Here is a 26,913-nt window from a genome sequence, read left to right on the forward strand (position 1 = left end):
CTCTCCCAGAGCAGTTTTCCTGTGTTTTGAGCATCTCACGGCTCATGCCAGTAATAGCCTCATAATAGCCACAATTGGCTTTTACGGAGCAAGCAGCCTCTGGGCTACCAAGGACGCACGGCCCCGTCGGTGACCCCAGACACACCTCCTTCAAGCAGAAGTGTCCCCCTGCCCCTGCCGACAGCTTTGCCACAAGCCAGGCCACACATTTAGCCTTCTGTGTTTATGTTTTATAATGTGAGCCAAGGGTAGTAGAGAAAGCCCTGTGTCTTGAGAGAGAAGAATCAGTATTGAAGGATAATGGAAACTCGCGTCGGGTGAGGGCTTCAGGGACAGCCTCCCTCCCCAGGGGTGAGTGGTGAGAAAACAACAGTCCAGGAATCTGGGGGGTGGACAGTGAAACACATCCCGTGTGGAGGTGTTCGGGGATTTGATGCAGAAGAGAGAGCATAGAGGAAACTGGGGGTGAGGGTCCCCCCAGCTCCCCCGCTGGCTGCTCTGGAAGACTCTATCCCAGCCTGACTCTCCCACCCACCTTCAGCAGGTATTGACTAAGCTGTTCAAGGTCAAGGGAGGCCAAAGATGTGGGAACAGAGGCTGTGCGCGATCCATGATGGGGCCCTCAGCCTACAGTGTTTAAGGGTTTGCTGTAAAGGATGTTCTGAGGACATCTGGGGAGATTTGAATGCAGACCATGTATTTAGGTAATGTATCAGTTGAAATTTCTGGTGTGGCAGTGTTCTTATGATTCAGTTCAGTTTAGTCTCTCAGTCGTGTCCTTCTCTTTGCATACCCCGTGGACTCTGGGCTTCCCTGTCCATCACCAACTCCCGGACCTTGTTCAAACTCATGTCCGTTGAGTCGGTGATGCCATCCAGTCATCTCATCCTCTGTCGTTCCCTTCTCCTCCTGCCTTCAATCTTTCCCAGCATTAGGATCTTTTCTAATGAGTCAGTTTTTCACATCAGGTGGCCAAAGTATTGGAGCTTCAGCATCAGTTCTTCCAAGGAATATTGAGGGTTGATTTCCTTTAGGATGGACTGGTTTGATCTCCTTGCAGTCCAAGGGACTCTCAAGAGTCTTTCCCAACACCGCAGTTCAAAAGCATCAATTTGTCTGTTCATTAAGCATCAGTTCTTACAGTTCTTATTATTAGGCAATACTTTTTTCCTTAATTTAAAATTGGTTTACCAAAAAGAAATATATGTGTGTGTGTAGTTATATAGTGTCTATATATGTATATGCACTCACAAATAGATATATATACACACATACTTAAATACACACATGTATGTATTGCACACACTACATAAAAACACACACGTGCATATATATATATATATATATATCACACACACACACACACACACACGGGCTTCCCTGGTGGCTCAGGCAGTAGAGAGTCTGCCTGCAGTGCAGGAGACCCAGGTTCGATCCCTGGGTCGGGACAACCCCCTGGAGAAGGGAATGGCAACCCACTCAGTATTCTTGCCTGGAGAATCCCATGGACAGAGAGAGGAGCCTAGTGGCTATCATCCATGGGGTGGCAAAGAGTCAGACACAACTGAATGACTAACACAAACACATAGGCACACACACGGAGAAATAAAACAAATATGGCAAAGTGTTAACAAGGATTGAATCTAGGTGAAGGGTGATGAATGTTCACTATAGTCTTACTCGTTCTCTGTAGACTCTGAAATTTTTTTCAAAGGAAAATAGATGGGAAAAATATTACAAAGCGCCTGCTAGATGCCTGGGTTATTCTGGGCACCACATGTACCATCAGTGCCCAAAACAGGCTCGGGGTCCTGCCCTCCTGAAGCCTCCTCCTCGTGGTGGGAGAGACAGGGAGCCCCGTCAACAGGGGAGCATGGTTGGAGGTGGCGAGGGGAGACCAGGGGCCCTGGTGGGGAGGGTGCTATTTTCACTGGGACATCTGAGTAGACCCCCTGAGGAGGGGACACGTGTGCCAGGCAGAGGGACAGGTGACCCCACGGTCCTGAGGTCACTGCCCGCTCAGCCACTGAGTGGGTATTTGGAAGCTCCAAGCTGGATCTTTCTCCTCCTCGGAGCATCCTAAGCTAGAGCCTGGATGCAGGAGAAGGGCCAGGGTGAACCTTCTGTGCGGACACCTTCTGGCACGCTTGGGGAAGGAGCACTGTCCTCCTTTTAGGTGCTCTCGGAGGACTCTGATTGGCAAATATTTCTGAATCGTCTGGAAAGGGTGATTTATGCTCTTTCGCAGTTGGTTTTAATTTTCCTGCCTGAAATGACTAAGGACAGAAGAGCCTGTCCAGCTCCCAGGTGGCTCCAGGCCCAAGAGGGACCCCCGGAGAGACCTCTGAGTGGATAGAAGGGTAGAGCACCCAGGCGCTTTTCAGCCAGTCGGTGTGGGGACGCCTTCCAGGAAGCAGAGCAGGAAAGGCCGCACTGGCTCCGTGCGGGTGTTTGCCCCTGGATGGAGTCCGGCTGGCTGCTTGCTGTGGGAATGGCACTGGGACACTGGCAGGTGCCAGTAGGAAGGAGTGACTTGGCCTGGCAGACTTAGGTCGGTTATGTCCCTGCGGGGCCTCAGGCTCTAGAGGGAGAGACCAGGCGCTGAGCTGCATCCTAGCTGGTAGTCAGCGGCGTTCTGGAGGGGAGGGGTGAGGCCCTGGCACAAGGAGGCAGCCTGCAGGCAACAGGAGGGCAGCTCCCCCTCCTCACACATACTCTGAGGCGGCGTGCGGTCAGAGTGGTCCCACGCCAGCAGCAGGGACTTCACCTGGGAACTCACTCCGATGCGGATTCTCAGGCCTCCACCCCAGGCCTGCTGAATCAGACACTGTGGGAGGGGGGCCCAGGGATCTGGTTTTCATGTGCCCTGCAGGCCAGGCTGCTGCGTCATGAGACCCACGGCTCTAAGCAGTACTTCCTGTGATGGTGGTGGAGATGCCGCACATTTACCAGCAGCCAGGTGCATCCTGCCAGCCAGGTGAGGTTGAGGCTGGAAGCCTCAGGAAACCTGGGTTCAAGTCCTCCTCTTCCATGAACCTCAAGTGGAGCCTTGGAAAAGCAGACCTCTTGGGGGCCAGTTTCTTTGTCTATAAAATGGAAATAATCGCACCGCCTCTGTGGTTTTCATGGAGACGAAGTGAAATTGACACCTGCAAATGTACTTTGTTAACCTACAGTGTTCCATACAGAAGGTGGGGTCCTTGTTTTCATTTTGCATGAGTTCAGAAAAAAATGATAGCTTACTTTTACCAAGCACCTACCATTTTGCAGACAGCTGTGAGTGGTCCCCATGCTATTATGTATTATTCTCTTACTATCCCAGTTTAATACTAGAGAAAGCTGAGAGTTTAAGTAACTTGGCAGGGCAGGACATCAAACCCAGTTCAGCTTGATTCCATAATGGCTTTGAAGTTTCATTGCGAGGCTGCGTTTTTTTTTGTTTTTGTTTTTAATATTTATTTACTTGGCTACATTGGGTCTTAGTTGTGACATGCGAGGTCTTTTGTTGCAGCACATGGATTCTCTGGTTGTGATGTGGGCTCAGTAGTTGTAGTGCTTGGGCTTTGTTGTTCTGTGACATGTTGGATCTTAGTTCCCCAACCAGGGATCGAACCCACATCCCTTGAATTGCAAGGTGGATTCTTATTCACTGGGCCATCAGGGAAGTCCCAGGAGGCTGTGTTCTTAACAACTAATTAATCTTCACGTAGGTTCCCAACCCTGGCCCTACCGTCGCCTGCAGAGCTTTCAAAAATACTGAGGTTAGAATAGTTTCTGAAATTTTAGAGACACTTAAGATGTAAGTGACATGAGCTTTGGCAAACCATAGGCACTCACTAAATGCTTATCCAACGTATGCTTTGAATTATGTATTTTAAAAGTAGCCCTTGCTGCAATTTTCATAATTCAGATAACGTATTCATTTTAGAAAAGTTGAAAAATTTTCAGGAAAATTCCTGAAAATTCCTCCAGGAAACTGGAGGAATACAATGTTACTGATAATTCTCAAACCCTCCCCGGGGAGTCCTTCAGATGTGGGAATAGTCCGTAACGTGGGGTGTTCTCCCCACATTAGAGGGAGCGAAGCAGACCCCAGGCAGACTGAGTGATTTCTCTAAGTAGAGATGTCTGGGAGTTGGTGTATATAGATGGTAGGTAAGGGATAATGGGTTTCCACTGTGGCTCAGACAGTAAAGAATCTGCTGATTGAACCCAGAGACCCAGGTTCAATCCTGGGGTCAAGAAGGTCCCCTGAAGAAGGAATTGGCTACCCCATCCAGTATTCTTGCCTGGAGAAGCCCATGGACAGAGGAGCCTGGTGGGCAACAGTCCATGGAGTTACAAAGAGTAGGACATGACTGAGTGACTAATACTTTCAGGGAGTTAATAATGTGAATTTTGTACTTTGAGCTTCTGGATAAAAAGGCAGATTCTGAATCCATTGTGTTGCATCTGCTGATTACAGCAAAGGAACAGAATCAGGTCCTTCGTTAACTCTCGGCCAACTGAGCGAGCGCTTCCAGGTGCAATTTCTCTTCCCTCCTTTCTCTAGAAATTACTTGGAGCTGAGAATTGAGTCGACCCAGGTTGGTAGACAGGCATTGTCCATTCCGAAAGGGCAGAATGTGCAGCAGCCATGACACTTGTCACATGCATTCTGTCTTCACGAGTCTGCAGAATTCAAGTTAAAGTCACCAAAGTCTCCTGGTCACCAGATAGTGCTTTCCTGGAGAAAGAGTTTGTGGGGAGTCACCCGAAGAGCTTCCAGAGACCCAGACTTTCCACACTAAGGTTCTCCGTCTTCCTCGGACATCCCTGGTGGTCCTGTGGTTAAAGAATCTGCCTTGCAGTGCAGGGGATGTGAGTTCGATCCCTGGTCAGGGAACTAAGAACCCACATGCCATGGAGCCTACCACAACTAGAGAGTCCAAGCCCCTTGATGAAAGATCCCACATGATGCAACTAAGACCCAATGCAATCACATGAACAAACATTTAAAAAAAAAAGGTTCTCCATCTTCCTCCCAGCGCCCAGACTAACTGAGCCTTGATCACCTTCACATCATGAAACAAACCCCCACCCCCCACCCAGGCCCCTCCGCAAAACCCTGCAGCCCATGCGTGCGTCCAGGCACAAAACCACTTTCCTGTGACTTTCCCACCAGCCAGCCCCTGCTCGGGGACCGGGGGAACAGAGCTCACCATTTCTTAATGGGCCGCAGCTGAAGCAAGTTCAAAAGTGCGAGGCCTGTAAACTCCGGAAGAACTCTTCGCCCGCCGCACACCACGGCAGAATGATTCAGGAGGCCAAACTTTGCCTCATCAAGTCTGAGAATTTCCTGCAAATGAACTTTTCAAGAATTATGCCATCGTTGGCATTACAGTATTACACCCAGGCCTGTTCCCGATCACTCACTGGAACTTATTTTGTAGTTAACCTCCATAAAGGACTGTGCGAGCGAGCCCAGGCCTGTCACACACACGTTATTTAGAAGCCCTTATTATTATTTTATTGCCAGTCCTTGACAGCTGAGGAAAAGCCAGGCGCTTTAATCTTTTTTTCCCTTTAGTTTACAGTGTAAGAGCTGCATGTAAGATGGATTTGATTAATATGTAACAGAGATGCAATTCTCTGTAAAATGTGCTGTACTTTAGCACCCTGGAAAACAAACTGCATCACAATGGCTTAAATCTCAGTCCATTGTATTATATAGACATCATAAATAATAGAGAGCAGGCAGATATTGCTGCGGGCTTCATCTGCATAACACATCTGAGCTCTCTATAATGTGTTCAACTTGTCACTTTTAGTACAGAAGAGAGGCAATAAAGCTAACAGCTGACTAACACACATCAGCCCCACTTCTCCTTCCAGGGGGGTGAATGCTCATTAAGCCATCTTAGCCCTGACTTTTAAAATCCATAACTCTTACAAATGTAAAAAAGTTGCCACAAAAGATTAAGCGCATAATATATGTCAGAGTATAATTTTTCCTGCATCTCCCCCAAACGCCACTCCCTGCTGCCGCCGCCACCAACCACACCAAAATTCTTGTTTCTTTTATAGCCCTTTCACCAGGGGAAAGAAAATAAAAAATCTGGTTTTCAGATAAAACCAAATGAAATACCATCTCCTTGGCATCAATAAGAAACTACGTAATTGCTGGTGAGTTTGGAGCAAATGAGCTGACCCCAGGAGAATTTAAACCTACCCCCCCACCCCCCCGAGACCAGCTCAGACAAGAATATGGAACCTGTCGTCCTCAGGTGGGATGGTTTGCATGCTGGCTATTGGGTCGGTCTTAGAAACCTTGATGATGGCCTGATGAGTTCCTGCCTCCGTTTCCCCATTGGTACCAGGAAGGGAAGAAACTCTGCCTTTGTGTTTCAGAGGGGATTGCCAGATGAAGCACTGTAGTGTCTATGCCATTCTATTTGGCAGTCGTTGTAGAATTTTCCTTGTGCTATCCTGGTTGGTTTTCTTGTGTTTTAGAGAAAAACTTGAAAATACTACAGTATGTCCGCTTTTGAAATGACAGCTGAGCCTTTATAAAGGGATTAGGGTTTTCTAGCAGGGGAAAAAAAGGGAGGGTGAAGGGGGGAGATGTTTATACTCAGAGCAGATTGAATCCCTTGGGATGAATTCTGGTGGCTCGGGGAACACTGTGGTCTCTTTCCTGGGGAGGCTGTGGTGTAAATAGTTTGTGGATGTATATATCTCATGACATTCATCTCTTTGGAAAATATACTTTAAAACGTTTTTTTCTGGTACCCGTAAGGAAAATAAACGGTCGATGGTGGCCGGGATGGTAGGAAGACAGGTTCAGATGAAACAGGAAATTTTTCCTAGCAGTTATAATTCACTCAAGGGAAAAAGTTAGGGCCCCAACACTCAAATCATTTAGACTAAACTGAAGCAACCCCTGGAAAATAAACATACACACACCACTCTGCATAAGATCAGGGGACTGGCGTGCTTACCTAAGAGAAACTGGAAGTGGATGCAGAAGTCCCATGATGCTCTAGATCGAAACACTATTTACTTCTCTGATTAGTACAGAACTCTGTGTGTGTGCGCACACGCGCACGCTTGTAAGCGGCAAACAGACCAACTCACTGGGACAGAGAGGCTTTCACTGACAGGAGCGGTGGTTGTGGGTGGTGGTTGAAAGAAGGCTTGGTCTCCCTGGATGGGAGTGTGGGCCCTGAACAGGAGAACCCTTTTCCACAGCCACAAAGACAGCTTGTTTTTGGAGAAAGTCATCATTAAGCTCTGATGTGGGCCACAGCACTGCTAACCTCAGAATTCTGTGGAGGCCCCCAGGCAGGCCCTGCGAGCTCTGCTCCCACTGCTGGAGCCTACCCGCTTGTCACTTCTTCCCGCCCTTGGTGCTTCCTGTCTGGCCTCCCGCCTCCCCCTCCCACACTGCAGCCAGTGTGGCCGCACCTTTCCTCCCATCCAGAGTCATCCGTGATGGATGCTGTCTCTCCCTCCCTCCTGTAAGTTCCGTCCCACCTCCCAGTGCTCCTGGCTCCCAGCACGCTGGCTCCTCAAGTGTTTCCAGTCGTACCCAGTTCTTCCCCGTCTCCATTCAGGCCTCTTCCTGCTCAAAATCCTCTTGTCACCTGCTTGCATCTCCATCCTTCGAGAAGCAGCACGAACCCCACCACCTCGGAACCAACTTAGCAGACCCCCCACTTGAAACGCGTCTCTCCCATAAGTCTGTTTTTTTCACTTTGTAAAAATACTTCATTATGAGCTTCAGGGCTAGATGGTTGAATTAATTTTACCCCTCAGGTCAGAGCATGCCATTATCCTGTATCTATTTGGGGTCTCTCTTCATTTCCCCGCTTTATCTCAGTCTGCTCTCCTTCACCCCAGACACTCAGCCTGATATGCTGGGTACAAACCTTGTCAACTGGGTGTTATTCCTCTGTGAGTGTGTTTAGCTTACCTAAGTGGTGATGTGCTATAAATCTTCGTCTGTTTCTTATCGTTCCACACTCTGCTTTTAAAATCTGCCTGTGCTGCTGTGTATACATGCAGTTTATTTCTTCTCAGCACTGCAGAATATGCCAAAGTACACATCTTGTGCTATGGGTGTCTGAGGGTGCCTTCAGCTCCCCCGCAGAACAGACACTACCACCCAGATCATCCTCATGATGTTTCTGGAACCCTGGAAAATAAACATACACACACACATACCACTCTGAATAAGGTCAGGGGACAGGCATGCTTACCGAAGAGAAACTGGAAGTGGATGCAGAAGTCCCATGATGCTCCAGATCGAAACACTCTGAGATCTAGAGCATCTAGATAATAATCTCTCTCAGACACAGCCCAGGAGTTATTGCTGGGTCCTGACACATGTACACATTAATTTTAGTAAACTCTGCAGATTGTTTTTCAGAATCTATGAACACACCTCAATGTTCTTGCCTGGAGAATCCCAGGGACGGCGGAGCCTGGTGGGCTGCCGTCTGTGGGGTCGCACAGAGTCAGACACGACTGAAGTGACTTAGCAGCAGCAGCAGCACCTGTGTGCAGGTGCTGTACATACATCTCCTCACCATGTATCCTTGCCAACACTTGTTGTTATCCACCTTTCTAGTGTTGCCTCTTGAGGGTGTGAAGTATTATAGCGAGTTGACCATCTTCCTGAGTTTCAGACTTCTTGTGGATTTGTGAGAGTTTTCTGTATAGCCTAACTGTGGGTCATTTGTTATTTTTAGCCACTTTAGATAACTTTTTCTGATCTATTATCCATTAACTATCTATAGTGACCTTTCTAGAAATATCCTTAGGTTTTCTTCCTTTGCCAAGTTCTGTGTGTCTTCTCTCTCAGAAGGTTGGCTCCACCTGTCCCTGTCTGTCTGTCAAAACAGCCTCTGTGGTAACTTCCTAACTGGTCTCCTTATATCTGCTGTCCTCTGGTTTGGTGGTTCTCAGACTTGTGTGCCTCCGAGTCACCTGCAGCGTTGACGAAGACACAGTTCCCCAGGTCCCACCCCAGAGGATCTCAGTTGACCTGGAGCAGAGCCTGGGAATGAGCCTTCCTAGCCAGCCCCCAGGTGCTGCTGAGGCCACTGGTCAGGCGAGGGTGCCCTTGGAGGACCGTGGCTTCAGTTTGTTTCCCTGCTGTCCATCCACGGGCTTGTTCAGCGCGGGGTTACCACACACCGGGCAGAACTCCACAGGCTGGAATTCAGCAATGAATAGAATGAAGTCATTCACGGGGAAGGAAGTGGGGAGAAGGCCAACCGGAACCAAATAACGTACAGAGCGATGGCTCGGGTGAGAGACGCTGAGACGAAAGCGGGGAGGTTGAGGGGATGGAGGAGAGGTGATTAGGTGGGGGCGCCTGAAGGAAGGGTTCGGAACAGAGGGACCTGCAGGTTCTTTCAGTCACTCATCCCGAAACACCGTCGAAAGTACATCCTTTCCCTGACGGAATGGAGGGCCGCCGCCGCGTCTGACTGTCACCAGGACTTCAGAGCCGCCGCTCACCTTTCCCCTCAGCTGTCTCACACCCAGGCTGACCTCACTTCTCGGGGCCTCTCTTCTGACTCTTCCTGCTCTGGATGTTGTGCTGTTTCTCCTCCTAGAAGGCCCTTCCTGCCGACCGGCTTCCTGTCCAGAATGTGTCATTTATTCAAGATTTGCTTCACTCACCATCTCCTCCATGAAACTTTCCCTAGTTCTCCCATTTAAAAGTCTCTTCTTCCCCCTCATCCCAGAAACATTTATCCCAGAGAATCTGTTTTAAAATATACATATATATATATATATATATATTTTTTTTTTTTTAAATGAATTGTGTGAATTGTTTTAAGTCTTGTTTGTTTATTTCTGGGCACATGTGGGATCTTAGTTCCCCGACCAGGGATGGAACCCACACCCCTTGCAGTAGAAGCATGGAGTTTTAACCACTGGACTACCAGAGAAGTCCCTGTCCCAGAGAGTCTTTTGTAACCTTGTGACACACCTTCCTGGTATTCTAGAACTGACTCACTTCTGTATTCCCAGGGAGGGTGCAGTAGACTTTGGTTGAATGATGAGCGGAAAGCCCTTCTCTTGCTCCTTGCCCTCTGAGAGGCAGGTCTCTTACGTTTCCAGGTGAAGACCATGGCCTAAAGTGGAGTTTCTCAGTCACCTCTGGGTCTGTTTGCCCAGGGTCCTCTGAGTGCTGTTACTAAGATAATTGAGTTGGAAGGAGTAGCATTTCCTTCATCTTCCTTCCTTCAGGCTCTCAAGCGTTCTTCACCCAAAGGGAGGGAGATTAATTGACTTCTTTTATCTTCCATTTAAATGAGGCTTTCAGGCGATTCACCGCCCCCCTCCGTCAGCCCTCCTGACCTCCCTCCCCCATGTTGATGAGGGGCTGGACAGGAAAAGGAGAATCACCTCAAACTCCACAGAGCCCCACTATCCCCCCAGGTTCCTCTCATCCCCCGCTTTCCCTCCAAACATCTCTGACCTGGTGTGACGACAGTTGGAGTGGGAAATGTCACAGGGATGGGGAGGTGGGGGCGGGGCGGGGGGCCAAGGCAAATCCAACCGGAAGCCACACCAGCCCCTGAACACTCTACACACCGCCAGATGGTCTGATGCAGCAACAGCCTTTCGGAATTAATAACTCTCCCTCCAGAGGGCCAGCTTCATTCAGGAACCATTTCACATTTTCCAGCTAAAGTGTGTTTTTTCCCCATCGTGTGTTCTGGCCGCTCTGTTCTGGGGAGAGCGTGGGGCCCATTCATGAAGGCAAGAGAGATGTCTCTCGCTCCCTCCACCTTCCTTTGCCTTTGGCTTCTGACAGTGCAGCTTTTAATCTAGAAATTATGGTAACTTGTATGTGCATTTTGAGAGTATATCATGGCTGCATTTAATTAACGGTTATTAGCGTTCGCGTACTGCGCTGTATTCTATGTCACAAATCATCAAGTCTCCCAGAGCAGTTATAGCAATTAAGAACTCCATCACACCTTCTGTATAGTCATTTGGTACTTTTCCAGGTCTTTTCAAAACTGGAAATTACTAATCAAATCATTTCTGCTCTGTGCCTCAGTATCGTTTATTCCATTCCTAATGATGTGCGACTTTTTTTTTCCTTTTTTTTTCCTTTGGCCGTTAACAGAGGCATCCGTGCGTCTAACCCATTTCACACCACCGTCATGCTTTAGCGAGGCGATAATGAACTTGCAGAAGGAAATGCAGGGGCTTTGGTTCTCTTTTCAGAGCAGTGTCTTGCCTCTCCTGCTGTTGGGTGATTGAATTTTGAAACTGTAAAATGCATCGACAGACCTACAAACCTGACTTGCCTGAGCCACAGCCATCACAGTTTAGCTGCAATTCAGAGCTCAGTGCGACTCCTGCCTGATCAATTTGTCATCCCTCTAAATGGAAACTAATTACTTCCCAGGGAAAGATTGCCGGCAAATACCAGCCTTTGCCTCAGCGGCCCTCTGCAGCGAGGTGAAGGCAGGGTCCACGGGGTTTCACCAAAGGGGCTGTTTCCCCTCTTTGCCAGGATAACCTCAGGAGGAATTTGTATTCTTTTAGAACAGCCGTGGTGAGCTTGCCATGTCGTCAGAGCCGCTAAGGTCAGCCGTTGAGTGCGCGTCCCATTTCCTGGGTCACCTGGATGGTCCTGAGTCAGATGTCAAGGGCTGTTCGACTGCAAAGTTTCAACAAAAAACACCCTGGCGGGCATCCGATGATGTCTGAGTGAGGATGAGCCAGCCCGCTGGCAGTGTGGACCACCGCTCCGCCCCCGCCCCCCACAAGAGGGCTCTATTTTTTTTTTTTTTCTCTGTGCGCAAGAACACAGCCCTGGAAGCATCGCCACGATGGCTGAATCACTGCCATCCGCGCGGCGTCAGACAGACGGTGCCGCTGACAGCTGTCGGCAAGATTGACTCCGGTGCGGCGCCAGGACATCCAGGCCACGCGAGGATGTGCTCGAGGCCCGCATGAGTAGAGGGCCCTGGCTCAGGGCAGCGGGGCCGGGCGGGGGCCGGGCCGGGCCGGGCCAGCCAAGCCCAGAGGCTGCCCGACAATCCGAGCAGAGGAGGCCTCCCAGTTCCTACCCTCGCCCCGTGTCGGGGGCTGTCTGCCGGAGCCTGTGTTGAGCTGCCAGGCAGGCTGAGCCGTAGGGGGCTGGGGGCTGATCCCACCACCTCGGTGTCGGGCTGAGCAGAAGTCTGTAGCCAGGCCCTGGCGCTGTGATCTCAGGCTTGGACCCTCTCCCAGCAGAAGTCAGATAAGACCCGGGGGAGAGGTTGGTTTGGTTCAACAGCTACTTGGCTCCCCGACTATTTGTCTTGCGTTCCATGTTGGGGACATGTTCACACCCGACCTGAGCTTGGGTTGGAGGCTCAAGAGATCCAGTCACAGCCCCCTCCAAAGCCTCCTCCACCTCTGGACAGTGAGCTTGCCCCCTCATCCCTCCGCATAGTGCTGTAGCAGCAAGAGCCCTGGATGGCTGTGTGGCCAGAGGACCAGGGAGAGGCCACTTCCCAGGCCTGCTCACCTTCCCTCTGCTCCCGCTGAAGGTACCTGGACGAGATGACCTCATGGGGCCATGCCAGCTCTCCAGGCTGAGGTCCACAGCCTCTGTGAAGAGCGGTTTGCTGTGAAATTCAACAAAAACCCAGAAAAATAGTTAGCATGGCCAGCTTGGCTTTTCAATAAGAAACAGTGATGGCTCCTTGGAAATGATGCGGCCTTCATAATTCCTTCTCCCTAACTCCCACCAAACTTAAAGCATCTCGGGTCTCTTGTCCTCCAGGGAGTGTTTCCTGGGACTTGCACTTCGAGAAGCAGGCAGGGACTGCCAGTTGGCAGGGAGGCTCATTGGCTATCTCCACCACTGTCCTCCTGCCCACCCTCTGCCCTCCCCATTGTTAGCCTGCTGGGCAATCAGCTGAACCAGTGATGGAAGGACTGTGCTGAGTACATTTTGGAATGAAACTCAGCCTCTCTTTGGAACTCAGACCATGCAGTGTGCCCCAGCTACAGACAGTGTTGTGCCAAAAAAACAGGATTTGAGAAACCCATCGTATTTCCCAGTTTCATCACAATGCAAGCCACTGACCCACCCACAGTGGCCATTCAGGAAATGTCACCCATGGCCTGGTGTTATGTCAGGGGACTAGAAATGCTAGGTGACGATTACGTGTGCTTTGAGCCGTGGTTGGCCTGACAAGTGCTTACCCTTTCTTTGGCTCCATTTTCTCATTTCTAATGTGGGGATCCTGATGGTATGCGGACCTCCCTCTTCTGGGGCTCTGGTGAGAGCTGAAGGAATCGAGACACGTGAAGAACCTGGAAGAGGCCCTGCTCTGGCCTAAGCCTGGGATGAATGTGATGCTGCTGTTAGTTGAGTATGAGTTAGTGTCACTGTGTAATCACTCCCACCAAACTAGAGCCATTTTCTGTCTTCTGTATTGCCACAGGCTTACTGGGTCACCTTCACCAAAGCATTTTGTGTCTCCAGACCTCAGGTTCCTTAGGGGCAGTGAAAGGGTGGAGATTGGGCTGGATCTGGCCTCAGTGCTTTCTGACCTGACTGGAAGTGTCTGTGGTTGGTTGGCAGGTTAATGTTACCTATGAAAGTGCCATGATCTTGAATAGAGTTTATATATTCAGATCATTAAGCATAAGCATAGAAGACCATTTAGATTAGAAATGTGGTGCACACAGAAGAATGGATAAAGAAGATGTGATACATATATACAATGGAATATTACTCAGCCATAAAAAGGACTGAAGTTGTGCAATTTGCATAAACATGGATGGGCCAAGAGATTGTCGTACAGAGTGAAGTAAGTCAGAAAGAGAAAAATGAATGTCATATGAAGTCACTTATATGTGGAATCTAGAAAAATGATACAAACGAACTTACTTGCAAGGCAGAAATAGAGACTTAGCTGTAGAGAATGGATATATGGATACCAGGGAGGATGTTGGGGTGGGATGGATTGGGAGATTGGGATAGATACATATACACCACCATGTAGGTGGCGCTAGTGGTAAAGAACCCGCCTGGCAATGCAGGAGACATAGGAGACGCAGATTCGATCCTAGGTTGGGAAGATCCCCTGGAGAAGGGAATGGCGACTCACTCCAGTATTCTTGCCTGGAGAATCCCATGACAGAGGAGCCTGGTGGACTACGGTCCATGGGGTCACACAGAGTCAGACACGAGACTGAAGTGATGGAGCACAGCACGTGAGAACCTAACGTATAGCACAGGGAACTCTATTCAGTGCTTTGTGGCGACCTGAATGGGAAAGAAATCCAAGAAAGAGTGGATGTGTATATATGTAAAGTGATTCACTTTGCTGTACGGTAGAAACTAACACAACACTGTAAAGCAACTACACTCCAATAAATTATTAATAATTTCAAAAAAGAAACGTGGCCCACAAACTAGGAGATCAAAAGAAATGGAAGGAACATTTGCAAAGATCAATAGTAATATGTGCTAAAATGAGCTTATTCTTTAAAAATTCTGCTGGATGAAGGATTAGAAGGACTCTTTTGAGGTAAACAGAGAATTTAGATCTGCTCTGAAATTAGGAGGTGCCTTTTATCCCTGACCTAAATCTCTGATAATGTGTTATATCTACCTTGACTTACCAAAAAAAGCCACCGTGTTAAAGTGAGATAAATAAACATTGATCACATAGAAACATAAATGGTGGTCTCCAAAGGCACATGGCCCACCCAGTACAGCATTTAAGAATGTCCCAGAGGGGATTTTGTGAGTTGTTGGAGATTATCTGTGTGTCAGATTTCCCATAGTTTAACCACGTCACTCGGTGTGGTGCCTTAGCATGTTGACAGTCGGGAACCTTTCAGGCATAAGTAGTGGAACTAAAATGGCTTAAACAACATGGGGAGATATTATTCCCAAGATCGACTGGGTAATTCAGCTGATACACAGCAAGTCTTCTGCATACGAACCTTCAAGTTGTAAACTTTCAAAGATGCAAGCGTACTACATTGCTGATCATGTTAGTTGGGTACCTGTAGGCTGACTTTGAGCTTAGAAACAAATTGGACTTAGGAACGTGCTCTTGAAACAAAACTCGTTCATATCTTGGGGACTTACTGCATTGGAACCCTGAACTGACTTCTCTGCCATTCTCATAGCTTCTCTTCAGAGTTTCAAAATGGCATCGCAGTTATTAGTTGCCATTTCTTCAAGAAGCCACATTCATAGACAGGAAGCAAAGGATTTTAGGGTTTGTTTTTTTTTTTTTTTCTTTATGTATCGCTGTCACTTTATGAGGAAGAAAGTCTTTTCCAGAAGCCCCACAGTGAATGTCTTCTGGGATCTTATTGTGTAGAATTGAATCCTATTCCTGCTCCTGACACAGTCACTGTCAAAGGCCAGTGGGGTTTCCAAGGTTGGACTGATGCCTCTGTAACAGGGAAAGACCACCTGCCCAGAGCACAGGGCCATATGGACTCCAAGCAAAATCTGGGTTCGGTGAACTCAAAGGGTTTTGACTGGGGCTATCAACAGGGTCTGTTGTTGTTCAGTCGCTAGGTTGTGTCCAACTCTTTGTGACCCTATGGACTGCAGCCCACCAGGTTCCTCTGTCCTCTGCTGTCTCCTTGAGTTTGCTCAAACTCATATTAATTGAGTCAGTGATGCTATCTAACCATCTCATCCTCTGACACTCCCTTCTCCTTTTGCCGTCAATCTTCCCCAGCATCAGGGTCTTTTCCAGTGAGTCGGCTCTTTGCATCAGGTGGCCAAAGTATTGGAGCTTCAGCACCAGTACTTCCAATGAATATTCAATGTGATTTCCTTTAGGATGAACTGGTTTGATCTCATTGCAGTTCAGGGGGCTCTGAAGAGTCTTCTCCAGCACCACAATTCGGAAGCATCAATTCTTTGGCATTCAGTCAAACCACAGGGTCTGCCTGGGCCTTTAAAGGTGGTTGATGTTGACCTATCACTTTGTAGATTAGGAATCAGTAAGCATGAACCATTTTGAACTGCAAAGAATGTGAAGTGCTTAGTGGCAGAGGTAGAACTAACATCTCTCTCCTGTTAGTCTTACTCTCATTCTCTCTCAAGTTTCAGTCTGGCGTTATTTTCTGTTTTCCAGTGCTTAACATCAAACATAACAAATGCACATTTCAGCTAACACTGCTACCCTAATAACTACCTCATCGACTGCTACCAAGAATGTTGTTTAAAAATGAGAACCAGACACATGCACATCCAGATATCCCAGTCTAGCTCCTTCGACTGTGAACCCACAGTTTTATCAGATCGATTCTACTTGAAAAGCAAACACACACAGAAATCCTTGTTCCCAAGGAGTTTTCAGTCTCGATGAGAAAACTCTTCCTGTGCCCGTGATAGCGCTCAGTCGTGTCTGACTCTTTGTGACCTCCTGGACTGGAGCCCACCAGGCTCCTCTGTCCATGGGATTTTCCAGGCAAGACTGCTAGAGTGGCTTGCCATTCCCTACTCCAGGGGGTCTTCCCCACCCAGGGATCGAACTCACATCTCTTGAGTCTCCTGCATTGGCATTACCACTTGTGCCACCCCATGATGCTTACAGATAAATCAACAATGCCAGCTGATTGATAGATGACCTGGGTTCAGATCAGGAGAAGGAAGGAAGGATCGTGTTGGGTGCATGGCTGAGGCCTGACTTCAGGAAGGAGGCAGGAGGAGGTCCAAATGGCGTGATTATAATGACAATGGCAATAATCACACTATGTGTTCAGTACTTACTGTTTCTAAGATAAAGTTTTTTTTTTTTAATTTCTGATATATTTTAAAAAAAATTTTGTTGGGGTATACTTGCTTGAAAACAGATTTAAACATGTTTTGACTTACTTCATCCTCACAGAAACCCTGTGAGATGGAGTTTACTGTTTTCTTATTTCCACTTTGGTGTAAGGATAATGAGATAGAGTTGTTGTTGTTTAGTCGTGGAATTGTGTCTGCCTATTTTTCAACCCTGTAGACTGTAGCCCGCCAGGCTCCTCTGTCCATAAGATTTTCCAGGCAAGGATCCTGGAGTGGCTTGCCATTTCCTTCTCCAGGGGATCTTCCCAACCCAGGGATCAAACCCAAGTTTCTGCATTGCAAGCCGATTCTTTGCCAGCTAGGCCACCAGGGAAGCCCAGTGAGATAGAGGTAAGCTAATACACCAAGACCATCCAGTAGGATGTGGTAAAGTTAGACCTAGGGAGTGGGACTCAAGGCCTTCGCTTATGCTCACCTTGCCTTGGTGTAAGCAAACTCATGGACAGTTTAAGGCTTTGTGAGAGGAGACTTCCTACATACTGGTTTAGCTGAAGGGAGGATTTATAGCAAGATCGTGGGAGATAAGGGACGTTTTCACTAAATTCAGAATGTGATCTGACCATCTGGATCTCAGAAAACACTAGCACAGCCATAAACCTAAGGAACACTCAAAGCAATATTGAATATGGATTCTCTCCATACTTTTGAGCCTGCATTTTATAGGTAAGGGATGTTTCTGTGTATCTGTAAGCGTTGAAGACAGTGCCAGACTATTATGATCCCATAACACATTGCACATGCCATCATAATTGCACAATGCCCCGATCCCATGTGTACTGCTGTGATCAGATGTATATTGGGAAAGCTTCAAGGCCCATTTACTTATGATTGACTAAGTAGTGGTTGACTGCCTTCAGCATTATCTCCCAGTGTTACAATAAGCAGGATTCAACATAGGGTGATAGTAACCGATACCCTGAACCACCTGTATTTTGAGATGAAGGCTGAAGGTCATTGGCAACTCGGCAGTGTACTAAACAAAACTGTCACAGCACAACACCCTACTGTCTTATCTTCCTTCTCGCTCTCTTTTTTTTTTTTTTTGGAGGTGGAGTTAAACAGTTTGTACGTTTTAAGATGTTAAAATGGAATTTACCTGGCAGCTAGAGGAAAGGGGATTGATGTTGTGTAAGCACAAGGAGTTCATGAACATAAGGTCTTAGGTCATCATTTCTGCTAAAGATCATGTGCCTAGGCAAATGTAAAAGACTGCACTGAGAAAGACCCCAGGACATCTCTTTTGGAAAACGAGCCAAGACATAGATAATTGGGGTAGCCCCAAAGAACAGTGCTATCCGTGGTATTTTCATGACTGGAAGCTAAAGGTGGGCTCTAGTTTACTCTTGGATGTTCACATCTTTTCTGGCCCTTCACGGTGGTGGGGTGGGGAGTAAGTTTGGTGGTTGATTGGTTTTTGTCTGACCTGATATTCAGTTTCCTTTTCCTAGTATCAGTTCAGTTTAGTCGCTCAGTCATGTCTGACTCTCTGCGACCCCATGGACTGCAGCACGCCAGGCTTCCCTGCCCATCACCAACTCCCGAAACCTACTCAAACTCGTCCTTCGCGTCAGTGATGCCATCCAACCATCTCATCCTCTGCCATCCCCTTCTCCTCCCACCTTCATTCTTTCCCAGCATCAGGGTCTTTTCCAGTGAGTCAGTAATGGCCAAAGTATTGGAGTTTCAGCTTCAGCATCAGTCCTTCCAGTGAATATTCAGGACTGATTTCCTTTAGGATGGACTGGTTGGATCTCCTTGCAGTCCAGGGGACTCTCGAGAGTCTTCTCCAACACCAAAGTTCAAAAGCATCAAATCTTCAGCACTCAGCTTTCTTTATAGTCCAACTCTCACATCCATACATGACCACTGGAAAAACCATAGCTTTGACTAGACGGACCTTTGTTGGTAAAGTGATGTCTCTGCTTTCTAATATGTTGTCTCAGTTGGTCATAACTTTTCTTCTAAGGAGCAAGCATCTTTTAGTATTTTATCTAATAACTTTCCTCTATTATTTAAATGAAATGTTTAAAAATAGTTTTGTTTTCATTTTTATATTTCCTCCTTGAAATTCTGACTGCTCAGAATGTTTCAAATACCTGGTGAATGGCTTTTGTAAAATGCTTTATGTTGGTGACCTGGGTGCTAATCCTGATTCCAGTACTTAATTTTGTGAGTTTGGGTCAAGTTACATGTACCTCTGTAACTCCCAGATTCCTCCAGACTTCCCTCCCTCAAGTGGCCTCCCACCATTGCCAACAAAAATCCTATCCCTTTCTCAAGACCCGTTCAAATGCTACGTCTCTCCTTGATATCACATCCTCTTTATTTCCTTCAAGTAATCAATAATCCATTGACTTTATTTCCTGTCCCTTGAAGTGCATGCTCTTTGGGAGGCAAGGTCATATCTGGTATCTTTAGTTGTCTTTGCACTCCAGAATGCTTAGCAAAAGATTGCTTACCATAAGTACTCAGATGCTGAAAGGATGAAGAAATACGTCCATCTTGAAATCATCAATCGTGTTTGTTTCTTTTAAGTCAGTGGCTCTCAACCATGGTGTTGGGCCCACTGGGGCATTACAATCAATTATAAATGTGTTGTAAGAATTGGTTATCAGTAATTGTTAGGCTTAGAAATTATAAAGTATTTAATGTTTTTTGTAAACAAGAATGTTTCCTTTCAGTAATATCCTTTAATGATGATAATATCATCTTTGGTGTTAATACTTCAATATGACTTTCCTTTGGACTGTGATCTGTTTCTTGAAGAGCAAGGCTGGAATTAAGAGTCAGGACCCAGGAAATTGTATGTAATCCACAGCCTGACTTTCCAGTGCCCTAGCCCTTATTAACCTAGAAATCGCTGTTAATGATTATGGAACTGTGGAATTACTGTAGTGGTTTCCTACTTTGAAAGATTTGGGGGCTTTGTCAAAATGAAAATTATCTGTCAGTTTAGGAAAAGAATAACCATCATCCTAAACCAGGGTCAGAAAACTCTTTCAATAAAGGGCTATGGAACTTGGAGAGCCATGCCGTCTTTTAGCAACTACCCAACACAACACAAAAGCAGGCAGAGACAACATGAGTGAGTGGATGTTGCCGTGTTCCAATAAAACTTTATTTACAAAATTAGATGTTGGGTAAGATTTGGCCCAACATCTAATTTGGCCCAACATCTTAGACAGGTCTGCTCTAAGCCAGAGAGCACACGGGAGTGTAAATACACTGGCTAAAAAAAGTATCATCACATTTATTCTCCTTCCTTTGCAATATCTAAGGAGTTCCTGCAAGGAAAGAAAAACTGTGGGATGGTAATTTTGTTTACTTATTTATAAGAATATACAGTATTAAATATTTCAGGATAACCAGTCTCTAGACTTACTCAGCATAAGAAATGAGACTAAATCCTGTTCATGCTTTAAATACAGCCACAGAGGCCAGTTCATTAAAGACAGGTGAGTGAGTACAGTAGGAAAAAGTACCTCATCTGCCAGGCAGTTCGCTTTCGTGGTGTTATCCACGGTGCCTTATTTTCCATCTTGGTAGTTTCTCTCAGGAGGATATTCAGGCTCTGCCTTCCTATTGGACTTTTTTTTTTTTTTTTTTGGTGATAATTGCTTGAAAAGTCATCACTTCTCTTTTTAAATCACTGCATGAAGCTATAGCCTTTCTTCTTGACGGTCAACAGGCCAGCTGTGTGAAGTAAACCTTTAAAACAATACGTGTCTTAGAATTCAGATTCAGAAATGACTCTGTCACAGTCTGCGGTGGAACCACAAGAGCAGCAGGGCCCATGAGCATGGCTGAGTCCCCGGTGGCTCAGACAGTAAAGAGTCCACCTGCAATGCGGGAGACACGGATTCAGTCCCTGAGTCGGGAAGATCCCCTGGAGGAGGGAATGGCAGCCCACTCCAGTATTCTTGCCTGGAGAATCCCATGGACAGAGGAGCCTGGTGGGTACAGTCCCTGGGGTCGCAAAGAGTTGGACACAACTGAGCACCTAACGCGTTCACTCTTCATTCACACCACAGGATGTGGTTTTGGGGTTTGGGGCTGTTGGTAGTGCCCACAAGTAGTGGCTCCTGCCCACCTTGGCTCTTCTACCTTCTCACAGCCAAGCGCCGTGATAGCGCCCTCAGAGCTCAGGCCCCCTCCTGTGCTGCCTGACAGGAAGAATATTAGCTCTGGGTGGACTGGGGCCACACCTGGCTCCTGAGGCCCTTCCGAGTCCCATGCCCAGTCTCCCAGCCAGCCCTCAGACCCAAGGTGGGGAGACTCAAGAGGGAAGCAGGTGCCCCACACCCTCACTATGTCACAGCCATCTCCTGTCCTCTCCTGCTGACATAGTGTGAGCTACTGGCATCCCAGTTGGCCCCCTAGTCCAGCCAGGACTGTTAACAGCAGCAAGTAACAGAAAAGCCCAGTAAATTGTCTTTAAAAATAAAGATACATATGTACCTCCCATTACCTGCCTGTTGTAGAGGCTCAGTGTTGTCACAGAGGACCTTTCAGTCTTTCCACCCTGTGATATCAATGCTTTAGGAATGGCTTCCCTCACACATGCAAGTTGGCTGCTGAGGCTCTGCGTACTGTCACACCTTCATGTGGCACTGTGTCACACAGGAAGGCAGGACAGGAGGTAAAAATCGAGGGCTCTTCCTTCTTTCTGCTCTTTAAATTTCCCCAGAAGCTCCCAGTGGTTTTCCTTTGGGGGCCTCCTGACTACAGCAGCATCACTCGCCTCCTAGCAGAGGGGAATGAGATCACGTTCGCTGGCTTCTACAAGCACCGTCTCCCCTGGTGCTGGATGCACACCACAATTAGGGCTCTTTTGGCAGAAAAGAAAGGGGAATGGTGATCGGGTAAGCAGCCAACTGTGTCCGCTGCCCCCGACCTGACTGCCCCCCCCCCGCCCCGATGGGGAGCTAGAACACCTTTTCCTTTGACCCACAAATCAAAGCCTTGCCAGGAGTCTGCTGTCTGTGGGTAGCTCTCTGGAATTATTGCCAGCAGCAGCCTTTCCTGGTCATTAGCAGACATCTGGATATCCCATTGGTGCTTTCTTTGCTTGGCAGGACTTCCTGATACCTACTGGGATCTGAGCTTCTGAGTCTTTTGGATCCCCTGTCTTATCCACCTGGCTGACTCCTTTTGGTCTTCTGTACCTTGATCTGTCCCTTCTGGGGTATATATAAGGCACTTTGGGACCCTTAATGCCTTTATTTAAAAAAAGCCATTTCATTTTTCACAATACAGTCATACATCTGCAGTTTTTTTCATTATGGCACAAAATTACCATGACTTGATAATATTTTAATAGATTGCTTTTAAAAATAGTAGATAAGATTTTAAAAATTCAAATAAATTTGAAGGATTCTCTTCTGCTAACCTTAGTTTCATGGGATATTTTAAAATGCTAGTTAATTCTGTGATATAAACTAGTGGCTCTTGGATTTTTGATATGACATGTAGAACTGTAGGAAGTTGTGTGTTATCAATATCTTTATAAACATTATCAAGAGTTAGCTAAATAGAACTAGACTGTTTTTTTTAAGAGATTGATAACTTACAAAGCACTTGGATACGTACCCTTCTGATACCTTCTGTAACTATTGTTCCCATCTGACGGATGAGAACAAGTGAGGTTCTAAGGACTAAAGTGACTCAGCCAGATTCTACCTCTCTTCACATATTTGGTACTGAAACTAGCCCTTCTGAGTCCACCTCTGGGCACTTTTCCTTTTTCTGCCACAGACGGTCCAGTCCCCGTGGCAGTATGCAGGGTTATAGAAGCCCAGTGATACCCACGGATATCCCAGCTGTGCCATCTGCTCTTTTCAACCTGTGCTACTCTCCCCAGACTTTTCTTTCCTTTGGTAAAATTTTCACTAAGAAATAATAAATGCAAGCAAAGCAGGTATAATAGGTTCAGTTATAGGTGACCAGGACCTTAAAATAAGTGAAAGTGTTAGCCACTCAGTCGTGTCCGGCCAGGCTCCTCTGTCCATGGAATTCTCCAGGCAAGAATACTGGAGTGGGTAGCCATTCTTTCTCCCAGGGATCTTCCCAACCCAGAGATTGGACCTGGGTCTCCTGTATTGCAGGCAGATTCTTTACCGTCTGAGCCAGCAGGGAAGCCCAAAATAACAGTGGCTTGAAAAAGAAGTATCTTTCTCATTTAAAGTTTGAAAGTAAGAGGAATTCCCTGATTGCCCAGTGGTTGGGACCCTGCAGTTTCATAGCTGAGGGCGTGAGTTTAATCCCTGATTGGAGAATGAAGATCCTGCAAGCCATAGGGTGTGGCCAAAAATAAAAAAAAAAATGTTGGAAGTAAGCATGGCAGAGCCCTGTTCCTCAGAGCCCCCTGGGACCTGGTCTTCTTCCAGCCGTGTGCTCCATACAGCCCACTTCCCATGACCCAAAATGGAAGTTCATCCAGACATGACCTTTTCAAGCAACAGGAGAGGTATAGAGGGAAGGGGCAAAGGAGGAAGAGGGTGCTCGGATCAGGGATCGAAAGTCAGGTTCCTAGAACACTCCAGGATCCTGCCACAGCGTCTCCCAGCTTCAAGGAAGACTAGGAAATGTAGTTTCATTTTGCACAGCTGCATCAGACAAAAATTCTAGTACTGTGGAAGAAAGGGAGATCTGGTAACAGGGAACTTCAGCAAGAGCTTGTAGAAAGTGTAGGAAAGAAGCAAAAAATGGGGACCAAACTGACATTAGGAAATCATGATGGCTGTTACCATTGTCCTCTGTGAAGGGTCCTGAAGTGACTCTCCATTCATTCACCCAGTAGCTTTTTCTTCAATACCATGTACCAGTCTCAGTTGTAGATACTATGGATGTGCCTGGAGGAAAATACCATGGCGAAGGCAGGAGGGGTGGCTCTTAGATCAAGGAAAGATGTTCTTGGGGTGGCGGTTGAAAAACTGACAAATGTGAAGGAAGGGGCCAGAGGAAGACCTGGAAGGAGAGATGCTCTCGACAGCAGGAACACCAAGGGAAAAGGCCCTGAGGTGTGAATAGATTTGATGCATTCAGATCTATGGGTCCATGCAAAGAGGCAGAGGCTGGGACTGCAGTGGTGGGAGCCAAGGGAGCAGGATCAGCGGTAGACATAGCCAAGGGGAGGCCCCACATGGCCTGTTGGACCACAGCAAGGAGGCTGGAATTCATTCTCAGTACTTGGGGATACTGTCAGATGGGGATACTGTCAGATGGCTTTGATCGGGAAAAGACATGGATATGTTTGGATATACCCATCACTAGGTGACCGATACAGTGTTGCAGATCCGGTGGACTTGTCATTAAAGATCTTATTAGGCAGAGCTCCTTGGCTCTCTGGGTGGTGCAGTGGTAAAGAACCCGTCTGCCAATGCAGGAGGCTCAAGAGAGGCTGTCTTGATCCCTGGGTCAGAAAAGATCCCCCGGAGGAGGAAATGGCAACCCGCTCCAGTATTCTTGCCTGTAAACTCCCATGGACAGAGGAGCCTGGGGGACTACAGTTCATGGGGTCGCAAAGAGTCAGACACGACTGAAGTGACTGACACACACACACACGTGTCGACAAGTGACTCCACTTCGTTTCTGCATCCAGGCGAGTTGTAATCCACCACAAGGAGCCTCTGCTCTGAGTGACAGCAGCTCAGATAAGCACGCCACCCACGTGCTGAGGTTCAAGATCCATTTTCGTTCATGTCCCATAAGCAGGTGTATGGTTCTTGCTGGGACCTTTGTATTTAAAAATCACAGGAAGATCCCTGGAACATTGCTAGGGAACGAGGGACGTGGAGACAGAATGTCAAGTTCTGCTGATGACTATTCTCTAGGACCCCTCAGGTGCTTCGCTGATATCCCCTCTGATGGTTTCTCTGTGGCTTTCTGATGGCATTCTGCGGTTTGCCGAGATGTCCCTTGTGGCTTCCTAATGTCAGGACAAAGCCCAGGGATGGGCAGGATGTGGTTGCCGGTTGGCTTCCATCAGAAACATCTTTGGGGCATGTGGGCGGGAGCGAACCCTCCATCCTGCCATCTGCCTACCAGCCTCGCAGGCGAGGAGACATCATACGCGAAAATTCCATCGAGGTCGTGTACAGTGAAAATCAGCTTTTTTCCCCAAAGAGGCAGGGGAGCTAATTCTTAGCCGAGGGAGCTGGAGACTGTCTCCAGAATGCAAAGCACCGACCTTTGTATTAGAAGTGAAATATTTAGATAGCGATCATTATGGAGCTCTTTTTACAGCAAGGCAGGCCAGATAAACAGAGGGAAAGCGCAGGGAAAGGCAGCACAAAGGAGGTAATAATATCTGATTAGCTAAGCACTGGATAACTAAAGGAGAATTTGTTAAAAACCCATCAAGACATCAAAGCTGGATGGGAGCTATGCTGTCAGCCCGGGCCACTTGTGGAGCCGTCTCTGGAATATTAGCCGGCGTCTAATTTGCTGCTATTTTCTCCCTAGCGCCACTTCTTCACCGGGAGATCTGGGCGGGGTAACCTAACCCCTAGCTGTCATCCAGGCTTTTTCCATCCCTGTCATGGCCAAGGATCCGGGGCTGGAGCGGCTGTGTTGGTATTCCAGTCATCCCAGACGTGCTTGACCACGTGTGAACAAAGAAACCTTGGGTTTCTGGGGACGGGCGGCCGGGAACTTGAGAACTTGATCCCCTGGAGGCCCTGGGAGGATTGTTTCCACAGAACTCAGATTTGACAAGTGACCGGTGCCCTCTTTCACAGATAGGTCTGAAGGACCGGACCGTACTCTCTCTGCCCAAGAGGGGAAGAGGGGCGGAAGGTCCCTCTGCCATAAAGTCCAGCTTCTGCAAAAACAGCAAGGAGAACGGTGAGGCTCTCCTGAGAGTGTTCCCTCTGCCTCAGCACTCTTGGCCCCTCGGTAGCTGGGGCAGGGGGACCCTGAGTCTGGCTTGGGTGGGCGTCTGCAGTGGACATGATGGGGCTCGTCTTTCTTTTTTAAAATAAACTTCACTCTCTTTTTTAGAGTATTTACTTGGCTGCCAGGTCTTAGAGGCATTGCAGAGTCTTCACTGCGGCATGTGGGATCTAGTTCCCTGACCAGGGATCGAACCCAGGCCCCCTGCTTTGGGAGCACCAATTCTTAGCCCCTGGCTCCTTTGGAAAGGAGTGGCGGGTCCTTGACCGGCACGTCTCAGCCTCCCACGTGAAGATAATGGTCCTGATCGTAAAACTCTGGGGCGTCTGTCTGTGGCAGGGCCCCAGGGGCACCCGTGATGGTAGTGGGAGACCCTCTCGTGACCACCCCACCACGCACATGTGCACACGTGCTCACTCGCGGAAGAATAGGTGTGGGGTCTCTTCAGATAAGGGCTTCAAAGCTCAGCTGCTACCGCGGGGCTGGCTCCTGCCACCCGCAAGAGCCTTTGATCCATCTCCCTGCGGAATCCAGCCCCTCGCAGGGCCGTGTGCTTTGAACCCAGGGCCAGCCGCATCTCTCTGAGTCCCCCTCACACAACCAAGAGTGCGGGCTTCTGGGGGGCTTCCTTTCATCTTCCCTAAATTGTGAGGGGTACTTATTTCAACGTTATCCTATAGGATTCTTAAGAATGGCCTGGGTGAGGTTTCAGAGCTGAAAGGCAAAAAAAGAATTGCAAACAGGAGCCCAGCGTCTGGGCAACTTCCTCTCCAGTTATGGATAAACCACATGCAGATAGAAAATAGGAAGAAAAGGAGATTCATCGTAAGGCTGCATGTTTTTCTTATTCGAGGTGGAAGCAGGGGTTGGGGTGGGGGGAGAGGGGTGGAGAAACCTGTCATGGATAAAATCCAACTTTAATGACAGTCTGAAGCCCTGAAGCACAGACATATTGCAGAGCTAATGTATTATTTTGTTTTTGTTTATTCTGCAGAAATGGGGAAATTTCATTTTTTAGTCGAATTACAAGCTCCCCTTTTATTATTCACAGGCCCTAACACGCATGGCAGCCTGAGCCAGAGCGCCCTCAGCGATTTTAATACCCAGCTTCTTTGCGAATCTAAACGGGTTTTCCAGCCGGCTCCCTGACGGGCCGCAGGCATTGTTGGAGTGGTGTTAGA

General features: G+C 47.8%; 1 protein-coding gene and 1 long non-coding RNA gene across 8 annotated transcripts in view; one reads left to right on the forward strand and one right to left on the reverse strand.

The window, feature by feature from the left end:
* AUTS2 (activator of transcription and developmental regulator AUTS2) overlaps positions 1-26,913 on the forward strand; it is a 1,212,852-nt gene that overhangs the window by 1,053,766 nt on the left and 132,173 nt on the right. The gene's annotated exons all lie outside the window — the stretch shown is intronic.
* LOC145533407 (uncharacterized) lies at positions 3,430-5,349 on the reverse strand. The gene is made up of 2 exons (XR_014074051.1): positions 5,202-5,349; positions 3,430-4,726 (listed from the first exon to the last, which is right to left on the reverse strand). It is a non-coding gene; the product is annotated as an uncharacterized LOC145533407 (long non-coding RNA).

Source organism: Giraffa tippelskirchi, chromosome 13, assembly GCF_054371585.1.
Source record: "Giraffa tippelskirchi isolate mGirTip1 chromosome 13, T2T-mGirTip1v1.2.pri, whole genome shotgun sequence".
Lineage (NCBI taxonomy): Eukaryota > Metazoa > Chordata > Mammalia > Artiodactyla > Giraffidae > Giraffa > Giraffa tippelskirchi.